At 39.2% G+C, this 11,820-nt stretch overlaps 1 pseudogene; it reads right to left on the minus strand.

Annotated features, from left to right (window-relative positions):
• LOC102170229 lies at nt 6,905–8,036 on the minus strand (annotated as a pseudogene).

Genomic DNA, 11,820 nt, shown 5'->3' on the forward strand with positions numbered 1-11,820 from the left:
ATTGTTCTCTGTTCCTTTCTTTTCTTGCTCTCTACCTTTTTGATTTGATGATTGTCTTTAGATTTATATTTGTATCCCTTTTTATTTATTATATATATTATTAGTTTTTGGTTACCATGAAGTTCTGGTAAGACAACCTGCATATTTATCAGTCTATTTTAAGTTGTATAAGTTTGGCCATATTCAAAAAGCACTACCTTTTTATTTTGTCCAACATCTTACTTTCTGATATCATATTTTATACCTTTAATTTTGTATATGCTTTAATTATTGTAGGTTTGTGTGTGTATAATTTTACTAGTTTTTTCTTTTAACCTATATACTAGCTTTATAGGTAATTGATCCAATACCTTTATTGTATGTTTGCTGTAACAGTCAGATCTTTTTCTTTCATATTTTTTATATATCTAATTAAGTTCTTTTATGTTTAAAGAAGCCCTTTTAACATTTCTTGTGAGTTTGGCTTACTGGTGATGAAATGTTTTAGCTTTTGGTTGTCTGGGAAACTCTATTTCTCCTTTAATTTTGAATGATAACCTAGCCAGATAGACTAATTCTTGGTCGTAAGTTTTTCCCATTCAGTATTTTGAATATATCATGCCATGATTTTTGCCTGTAAGGATTCTGTTAAAAAGTTGGCTGATTACCTTATGGGGATTCTTCTCTATGTAACTAGTTGTTTTCCTCTAGCTACTTTTAAATTTTTCTCTTTAACTTTTAACATTTTAATTATAATATGTTTTGGTGTGGGTCCCTTTGGATTTATCTTCTTCATGCTGCCTGTGCTTTGTGACCTGGATGTCTGCTTTCTTTATCAGGATAAAAAAGATTTCAGCATTATTTCTTCCATAGGTTTTATATCACTATATTTCTCTCTCTTTCCCTTCTAGGTCTCTTATAATGTAAGTGTAAGCTAGCATGCTTGATGTTGTTCCAGAAGTTCCTTAAACTATCCTCATGTTTTTTTTTTCTTTTTCCTGATTTGATTGGGTCATTTCCACTAGCCTCTCTTCCAAATCACTGTCCCATTCTTCCACATCATCTAACTTACTAACTTGGTTCCTTCAAGTATATCATTCACTTCAGGTTATTGTATTCTTCAGCATTGATTGGTTCTTTTTTATGTTTTCTCCATTTTTGCTGAGGTTCTCATTGTGCTCCTTCATTTCTCTCCTGAGTTTGGCCAGCATCTTTATGAATATTACTCTGAACTCTTTATCTGGAAGATCGCTTATTACCATTTTGTTTAGTTCTTTTTCTGAGGCTTTGTCTTGTTGTATTGTGTGGAATATTTTCCTTTGCCTCCTTATTTTTCCTAACTTTCTGTGTTGGTTCCTGTATGTAAGGATCAGGTGCCTCTCCTGGTTTGTAAAGAATAGCTTTCTGTAGAAGGTGAACTGTGAAGCCCAGTAGTGTGGTTCCCCTTTACTCCCTGGAGCCAGGTGTTCAAAGAGGGTCCACTGTGTGGGTTGTGTGTGTACACCTGTTGTGACTGGACCAGAGTTGCCGTGGGCATGCTAATATCTGGTGCTGGCCCATATTGCATCTTACCATAAGGCCTGGCTGCAGCTTTTCCAGGCACTCTAATGTGCCAGGTCAGCCCCTATGGTGTAAGCCAATTTGAGGGTGTGTTAATGCTGGCAAAAGGCATATGCTAAGAACTGTGAGGTGGAGAGCACCTTTCAGGGATTTCTGTTGCAAGACATTAGTGCCTGCCTGGCTTGGCAGGGCAAGCAGATGCTTTGAAGGAGCACAGGCTATGTGTATTCACAGATGAACATGGGACAGGTTGAACAGCATGTAAATTAGATGAGGAAATTTGGAACTGATGATGCTGTGAAAGTGCTGCACTCAATATGTCAGCAAATTTAGAAAACTCAGCAGTGGACATGGGATTGGAAAAGATCATTTATCATTCCAATCCCAAAGAAAGGCAATGCCAAAGAATGCTCAAACTACCACACAGTTGCACACACTTCACACACTGGTAAAATAATGCTCAAAATTCTCCAAGCCAGGCTTCAGCAATACATGAACTGTGAACTTCCAGACGTTCAATCTAGATTTAGAAAAGACAGAGGAACCAGAGATCAAATTGCCAACATCGGCTGGATCATCAATAAAGCAAGAGAGTTCCAGAAAAACATCTATTTCTGCTTTATTGACTATGCCAAAGCCTTTCACTGTGTGGATCACAATAAAGTGTGAAAAATTCTTCAAGACATGGGAATACCTGACCACCTGATCTGCCTCTTGAGAAATCTGCACACAGATCAGGGGGCAACAGTAAGAACTGGATATGGAACAACAGACTGGTTCCAAATAGGGAAAGAAGTATGTCAAGGCTGTATATTGTCACCCTGGTTATTTAACTTCTATGCAGAGTACATCATGAGAAATGCTGGGCTGGAGGAAGCACAAGCTGGAATCAAGACTGCCAGGAGAAATATCAATAACCTCAGATATGCAGATGATACCACCCTTATGTCAGAAAGTACAGAACTAAAGAGCCTCTTGATAAAAGTGAAAGAGGAAAGTGAAAAAGTTGACTTAAAGCTCAACATTCAGAAAACTAAGATCATAGCATCTGGTCCCATCACTTCATGGCAAATAGATGGGGAAACAGTGGAAACAGTGACAGTTTTATTTTTCTGGACTCCAAAATCACCACAGATGGTGACTGCAGCCATGAAATTAAAAGACACTTACTCCTTGGAAGGAAAGTTATGACCAACCTAGACAGTGTATTAAAAAGCAGAGACATTACTTTGTCAGCAAAGGTCCGTCTAGTCAAGGCTATGGTTTTTCCAGTGGTCATGTATGGATGTGAGAGTGGGACTGTGAAGAAAGCTGAGCGCCGAAGAATTGATGCTTTTGAAGTGTGGTGTTGGAGAAGACTCTTGAGAGTCCCTTGGACTGCAAGGAGATCCAACTACTCCATCTTAAAAGAGACCAGTCCTGAGTGTTCATTGGAAGGACCGATGTTGAAGCTGAATGTCCAATTCTTTGGCCACCTGATGTGAAGAACTGACTCACTGAAAAAGACTCTGATGCTGGGAGAGATTGGAGGCAGGAGGAGAAGGGGACGACAGAGGATGAGAAGGTTGGATGGCATCACCGATCCGCTGGACATGGATTTGGGTAGATTCTGGCAGTTAGTGATGGACAGGGAGGCCTGGATTGCTATGGTTCATGGGGTCGCAAAGAGTCGGACACGATTGAGTGGCTGAACTGAACTGAACTGAAGCATCAAGTCAGCTAGGAAGAGAATGCACCCAACCAAAAAACAAACGGACAAACAAACAAAAAAGCAGCACCTGCTAGTTCATTTTTAACAAGAGAATGTTTCATCAGATCCCTTCCTTTTTCAGTAGCTCTAAAGTTAGTCAGTCAATCTCCTTCAATTATGACCCATGTACTTTTGAAAAATGCTACCTCTGCTCTGGGATTTAGAGTGTTTGAGACTTTGTATGTGCCTTTAAAGAGCAGACTATAGTTCTCCCAGATATAAGCCCTGTGGTTTCCAAAGCTAAACATTACAGGGCCTCTTCTTCCCACCGCAGGTTTCCACATGGCTGAAGACCTCAAGATCATTCGGGTATGACCTAAATCAAATCCCTTATGATTATGCAGTAGAAGTGAGAAATAGAATTAAGGGCCTAGATCTGATAGATAGAGTGCCTGATGAACTATGGAATGAGGTTCGTGACATTGTACAGGAGACAGGGATCAAGACCATTCCCATGGAAAAGAAAAGCAAAAAAGCAAAATGGCTGTCTGGGGAGGCCTTATAAATAGCTGTGAAAAGAAGAGAGGTGGAAAACAATGGAGAAAAGGAAAGATATAAGCATCTGAAGGCAGAGTTCCAAAGAATAGCAGAAAGAGATAAGAAAGCCTTCTTCAGTGATCAATGCAAAGAAATAGAGGAAAACAACAGAATGGGAAAGACTAGAGATCTCTTCAAGAAAATTAGAGATACCAAGGGAACATTTCATGAAAGGATGGGCTCGATAAAGGACAGAAATGGTATGGACCTAACAGAAGCAGAAGATATTAAGAAGAGGTGGCAAGAATACACAGAACTGTACAAAAAAAGATTTTCATGACCCGGATGACCATGATGGTGTGATCACTCATCTAGAGCCAGACATCCTAGAATGTGAAGTCAAGTGGGCCTTAGAAAGCATCACTATGAACAAAGCTAGTGGAGGTGATGGAATTCCAATTGAGCTATTTCAAATCCTGAAACATGATGCTGCATTCAATATGCCAGCAAATTTGGAAAACTCAGCAGTGGCCACAGGACTGGAAAAGCTCAGTTTTCATTCCAATCCCAAAGAAAGGCTATGCCAAAGAATGCTCAAACTACCACACAATTGCACTCATCTCACATGCTAGTAAAGTAATGCTCAAAATTCTCCAAGCCAGGCTTCAGCAATATGTGAACTGTGAACTCCCTGATGTTCAAGCTGGTTTTAGAAAAGGCAGAGGAACCAGAGATCAAATTGCCAACATCTGCTGGATCATGGAAAAAGCAAGAGAGTTTCAGAAAAACTTCTATTTCTGCTTTATTGAATATTTGACTGTGTGGATCACAATAAACTGTGGAAAATTCTGAGAGAGATGGGAATACCAGACCACCTGACCTGTCTCTTGAGAAATCTGTATGCAGATCAGGGGGCAACAGATATAACTGGACATGGAACAACAGACTGGTTCCAAATAGGGAAAGAAGTATGTCAAGGCTGTATATTGTCACCCTGCTTATTTAACTTCTATGCAGAGTACATCATGAGAAACGCTGGACTGGAAGATACATCATCTGGAATCAAGATTGCTGGGAGAAATATCAATAACCTCAGATATGCAGATGACACCACCCTAATGGCAGAAAGTGAAGAGAAACTAAAAAGCCTCTTGATGAAAGTGAAAGAAGAGAGCGAAAAAGTTGGCTTAAAGCTCAACATTCAACCTCAGATATGCAGATGACACCACCCTGATGGCAGAAAGTGAAGAGAAACTAAAAAGCCTCTTGATGAAAGTGAAAGAGGAGAGTGAAAAAGTCGGCTTAAAGCTCAACATTCAGAAAACGAAGATCATGGCATATGGTCCCATCACTTCATGGCATATGGTCCCATCACTTCATGGCAAATACATGGGGAAACAGTGGAAACAGTGTCAGACTTTATTTTTGGGGGCTCCAAAATCACTGCAGATGGAGACTGCAGCCATGAAATTAAAAGACGCTTACTCCTTGGAAGAAAAGTTATGACCAACCTAGATAGCATATTCAAAAGCAGAGACATTACTTTGCAGACTAGGGTCCGTCTAGTCAAGGCTATGGTTCTTCCAGTAGTCATGTATGGATGTGAGAGTTGGACTGTGAAGAAGGCTGAGCACTGAAGAATTGATGCTTTTGAACTGTGGTGTTGGAGAAGACTCTTGAGAGTCCCTTGGACTGCAAGGAGATCCAACCAGTCCATTCTGAAGGAGATCAGCCCTGGGATTTCTTTGGAAGTAATGATGCTAAAGCTGAAACTCCAGTACTTTGGCCACCTCATGTGAAGAGTTGACTCATTGGAAAAGACCCTGATGCTGGGAGGGATTGGGGGCAGGAGGAGAAGGGGACGACCGAGGATGAGATGGCTGGATGGCATCACGGGCTCGATGGACATGAGTCTGAGTGAACTCTGGGAGTTGGTGATGGATAGGGAGGCCTGGCGTGCTGCAGTTCATGGGATCGCAAAGAGTCGGACACGACTGAGCGACTGAACTGAAGACCTCAATGTGGAACTCAGAGCCCTGTCACTCTTCAGGGAGGATTTTTGAAATTGCAAAATTCCTCCTGTTTGTTGAACACGGTGCTTGGGGTGTGGGTCCCAGCCAGATTATTTCTCGATTCTCCTACCCCATCTCTTGTGGCTTTTTCTTTTTATCTGTACTTTCAGAAAATCTTTTCTATTAGTTTTCAGGTCATTGTTAGAAATGAAAATGTTCTATATGTTCTTTTTTTGTTTGTTTTTTTTTTCATGACAAAAGGTAAGCCCAGGTTTTTCCTACTCTACTCTCTTGTCTTACTTGGTCAATATCTTTTCACAAATGCAGATGTGAATGAATGTAATGAAGATACTTGAATGTAATGGAGAAAAATATTTGAGTTAGATTAAAAAGTAAATGTAAAGGCCCCAAGTGGGGCATTGCTTGGAATATGCAAAACACAACAGTAAATCTGATAAAGAAACAACTCAGGAGAGGATGGGAGTGGTGGGGATGAGGTAAGAAATAAAAGGGCTCAATCAAGTAAGATCAACCAAGCCTCTATTGGGACATTAATTTTTACTAGTTTTTTTGTGTATGTGTATGTTAGTAATTAGATTTATTTTAAAAAATAAGAAGTACAACCCTAAATCAGTAGAATTTCACAGACTTTTCAGATATTTGATTTTTGGCTTATGGTAATTAAGTCTAAACAATTGTTTTGAGTGCTACTTTCAACAACATAAAAAACCACTCTTGATTTAATAAAATTCATGTAATCACTTAAATTCCTCAGAAAACATAAAAAATGAATTACCATTATATTGTTAACATGATCAATATAGATCTAAAGGTTGGAAAAAAGGGAACACAATCCCCAATAGCAGCACAAATCTCACCTCCTTCAGAAGCAAATGAATATCAGAATTAGTAAAAAGATCTTAACAGAATTAATCTGTCAATTATATTAAGGGAAAGAGGAAACATTTTAAGAGGGATGATCCCAGGAAGATTACAGCTGTGAAAGGTAATGAGGTGCCTTAAATTTTTCACTTGAAAATTCTGTAAAGACTCATTAATGGTCCATTCAATTATGTGGAAGATTTTATTTTCTCTGGAAGCAACTTCGGATAGCAGTTATGGAATGCTAATTGTGACTTGCATTTGGAGGGTGTGCTGCCTTGATCTAGACTGTCTAGTAGGTCTTGTTTATTCTCTAAGTCTATAGAGAGTAGAATCAGTGTGTCACTTATTCCAAGGACTTCACTCTTAGCCACTGATGCGTGGGTCATGAATGCTGAAAGCTCAGCAAGACTTTCATATTCCCCCTGAGCTCTCAGACAGAGTAAATAAATTAAGGTTTTTGAGGAAAGTATCAGTATGTTGAAGGAACCCTTGATATAAAAGGTGATCATCTCTGGGTGACCTCTGAATCGATGCTTTGCCAACCCATGCTGAGGATGAGAGGGCAGCCCAGGATAAATGACCTTTTCTACCAAAGGATTTGACTCCAGAAATTGAGCAACCACCATTCCATTTTCAAAATTCTTCTCCATATGGACTTATAGAGTCTTCAGGCCTTTATTGTGGGGGTAACAGTCAACAGGAGATGGAACTGCTCCAAGAGAATTTTGTAAGAAACAGAGGATTAAGTGACACTAAGCCCATTGTAACATCTGGTCATTCATGTCTTTTGTTGCTGAATACATGCTCTCAGTGCTAAAGGCCACTGGAAATATGTTGACATAAATATGTTATCAATGACCAAAATAATGTCTCCAAGTTTAAGGACACCATGTGTACAGGTTTCATTGTCAATCATCTTCAGGCCACGATGTGTGGGGGTTTCAATCTAAACAATCTTGGTTTCTGGCATAATAGCTGCCTCTAACAGTTTGGTTTTGGAACAATCAACAAAGAAATCTTTAATCCAAATTCAGCTGTCACCTGTCTGAAGTACCCTATTTGTATCTCCATACACCTCATCTTTACAAACAATTTGGCCCCCTGCTTTTAACAGATTGTTAATAGTCACAGAGGCTACTTAGTCCCCTCCAGGGCTGCCACAGCTTTTTCAAGCAATTCCTGGTGGGATTCCAGACTGGCTATACTCAAGACCCTAGAGTCACCTAGGAGCCCTTTGCTTGAATGTGGTAGACAGCGAGATAGGAGGCACCGCACCCTGGGAGGTCCAAATTCCTGTTCCGCATGGATGGCTGCATAGGGAAATGTTGGAGCCTAGGCAGGAAACCATCTGGAGAGGTGTCTTTTTACTGCATGCTGAACTACAAAAGAGAGAGAGAGTCAAACAGTGAGGGAGAAAAGAGTATGAAATTGGCGCACTGGGACTTGAAAATGACAGAAGCATTAGGTGAAGGAGCGGTAACAGCACGCCTGGGAACCAGCACGTAGCACATGAAAACTGGGCTCTGTGACCTTTCACTGCTCTTGGCCTAAGATCTGTAGTGATGGTTTTTGAGATGAGTCATAAAATGATCTTTAACAATTTTGCAGAAGCGCCCTGAATGATTTGTTGAGATAGGGTTATCAACTAGGCACATATTATAATAATCTAAATGAAAAGTGTCGGTGGCTAGGACGAGAGTAGCAGCTATGGAAAAGTGAGAAATGGACATACCTTGTATAATTTTCAGAGAATTGATATACCAATATATATTGATCAGTTGGATGTGAGAGAGAGAGAGAGAGTGATGACTTCAGAGTTTGTGACCTAGGTGATGGGAAGGATATAGTTACCATTCATTGCTTTGGCTACTATTCTGGGAGAAGATTGTTGCAGGAAAGAAATCAAGATTCTAAAATGATCTCTAAAATATCTCTTAAATGTCCAAGTAGAGATATATATGAGACAGTGTATGGTATGTGTCTTGAATTCAGAGGAGAAATGAATGTGGGAGCAGCCGTCAACTTGATGAAGAATGTCAAAAGGTATCAGCAAAAGAGTGCGGATGCCCTCGAATCTCTAAATTGATGGTGTCATCACTTAGGTCACACAGATTATTAACAGTCCCATCAAAGCAGAACAGATGGCAAGGCAAAAACTAGGAAAGTGATGGGCAAAGCAGGACTACTTCGTTCAGTGGGGGCCTAGGAAGAATGAAGAGTGCTATCAGGCCACTTGGCAGGTAAGAAGGGACAAATTCGTAAAGTGACCTTCTCAAATTTCTTTATTCTAGATGATTGGTATTTGTCTAATGGCCATTTGGCTAAATTTATAACATAAACAATATAAAATAACCCCAAATATTCCAGAAGAGGTATTAGGCAAGATGGATTATAGCATAATCACAGAAACATAAGCACTATATAACAAGTATAAAGGTTCATGAGTCTTGACACCCTCACAAAACAACCAGGCCTGTTTAGAAATAGGTGTAAGAACCTGTATTCTGTACTAGAAATGTTAAGAAAGAGCAATATTCAATACTAGACTTCCAACAGTAAGGTAGCTAAGCTGCTCAGAGTTGTTGGAATTTCCTTGATTAGTATTACTGGATTGACAAACATGACCTGTCGGGGCATGTGCGTTAACCATTTAAACAGTAAGTCATTGATCAGTCATAATGGCATTAATCTATATACCATATATTGTTTGGGATATGTAGTTAGCAGGACTATCTCCTCTAAAGTCTACTTTAAGAGGAAAGTTACTTCTTTGGTGCATATACGTTATTTGGAATTGAGGAGGCCATTACTCCAAATAAAATAGCTTTCTATCTCAATGTTGTAATTATTTTTGGTATAGAATCAGAAATATAGACAACACAAAATTAAGCAGAACAAATTTAAGGAAGAAATAAAATTTGCTTTAGATATGTATATTGATTTATGAATAGAATTAAATTTTGTTTCTGCCTTCTGTCATTGTCTTCTTTTATCTGTGAATATAATACATACTATTCAAAAGACTGGAATTTGTAAGAGTTATTTAACATTCACATTCATGTGCTTACCCTAAAGTCCTTCTTACCAGTTAGCTAGATTATTTTATATTCTAGATTTCCCAGCAATAATTCCTGATGTTATTACTGGGCCTACCCAAAAAGAGTAAATGATTCGTAATGGTTAAAATGAATGGAGTCAAATGTATAATAACAAGCAAGGTGTTTTCTGAAAACAAGGCAGTTTCTAGAAATATGACTGAGTTCTCAGGAGAGAATGTAGCCAAACTGTGGTTAAGCAGAAGGAGAACTCAGTTGGGAAGTTCTATTATGGAGAAAGTTTCTGTTTTAAAATTTCTTGGAAATGGTCAGTGCCCTGAAGGAATATTGCTTCACAAAGGTTGACCTCAGTTCCTCTAGGAGATATATGGAGGAGAGAATAGAACCTTCTACAGCATTCTATCACAAATAAATTTTCTCTGCAGGTGGCATGGCCAAAGTAAGGGATGAGTTTTTGGCTCTTGCAAATAATTGAATTACAGTAATATACAATTATTAGCTGTAACTAATCCTACAATTGTTATTAATGTTCCATAAAATGGAAAAAAAATATCTTGATATGTGCAAAATGCGTATGGGAAAAAATTAGGTATTTTATTTAATTGATGATTCAAAGGGTACATCAAGACATGACATAAGAAATCTGGCCTGGACCATTCAAAGAACTCTAGAGAACTTAATGGGAGAGTAAAACTCTTTTTCCTTCTTTTCTTCCTCAGAACAAGCTTGCTTTATATCCAATCATTTATTCAGTCATTCACACATGCAAAAGGTAGGTGTTATACATGACTATATGATAAACACTATTGGATATCAAGGAAACAAAAACATTTCTTAAAGAGAACTTGCGGTCAAAATTTACAAGGATGTAATCCCCTAAACCGAGGAACCAAGAACTAAGGAGAACTGTCAATCTTTTCAGAAATATACAAGGTTAATCAGAGAAAATGCTTCATTTTCTTCAGATGCGTGGGCATCGCACAGCACAAGCAACAGACAAGTTCTAAGCAAGTCTCCCTCTTGCTTAGGTCCCTCATCCCCTTGGTTCACTCCCTTTATCTCTAGCATTTTAAACAGTGGCAATGAAACGATATTCCAGCATATGCAAATGTTTGTATTTTCCAGGAAGAAACTAAACCAAACGGCAAATATGAGAAATTTTATTTGCTACTCTCCTAGTCCCTTTCCTTTGGAACAACTTCTACATCCTAAATTTTACTTTCCCTTATCCTGCAGGTACCCTTTCCCTTATCCTGTAGGTGTCCTTTCCCTGTAAGGTAAATTGAATATCTGCAAATGCCCTCATCATGGGGCCTCCCTTTGGCCCATCCTTTCAAATTTTAAGCTTTCATTGTTACTTATTCCTTCCTGGAAAATATGTTTTCTTCTTCAGAATGTGTTCTGGATACTGGATTATGTAATTATATTAAACCATTTTAAGTGTGGTAATTAATTTACTAGTCCGGATGATCACTCACTTCAGTTCAGTTCAGTCGCTCAGTCATGTCCGACACTTTGTGACCCCATGAATCACAGCAAGCCAGACCTCCCTGTCCATCACCAACTCCCAGAGTTCACCAAAACTCATGTGAATCAAGTCAGTGATGCCATCCAGCAATCTCATCCTCTGTCGTCCCCTTCTCCTCCTGCCCCCAATCTATCCCAGCATCAGAGTCTTTTCCAATGAGTCAACTCTTTGTATGAGGTGGCCAGAGTATTGGAGTCTCAGCTTCAGATTTAGTCCTTCCAATGAACACCCAGGACTGATCTCCTTTAGGATGGACTGGTTGGATCTCCTTGCAGTCCAAGGGTCTCTCAAGAGTCTTCTCCAACACAACAGCTCAAAAGCGTCAATTCTTTAGCACTCAGCTTTCTTCACAGTCCAACTCTCACATCCATACATGACTACTGGAAAAACCATAGCCTTGACTAGACAGACCTTTGTTGGAAAAGTAATATCTCTGCTTTTCAATATGCTATCTAGGTTGCTCATAACTTTTCTTCCAAGAAGTAAGCGTCTTTTAATTTCATGGCTGCAGTCACCATTTGCAGTGATTTTGGAGCCCCAAAAATAAAGTCTGACACTGTTTCCACCGTTTCT

The sequence above is a fragment of the Capra hircus genome, chromosome 7 (genome assembly GCF_001704415.2).
Source record: "Capra hircus breed San Clemente chromosome 7, ASM170441v1, whole genome shotgun sequence".
Taxonomy (NCBI): Eukaryota; Metazoa; Chordata; class Mammalia; order Artiodactyla; family Bovidae; genus Capra; species Capra hircus.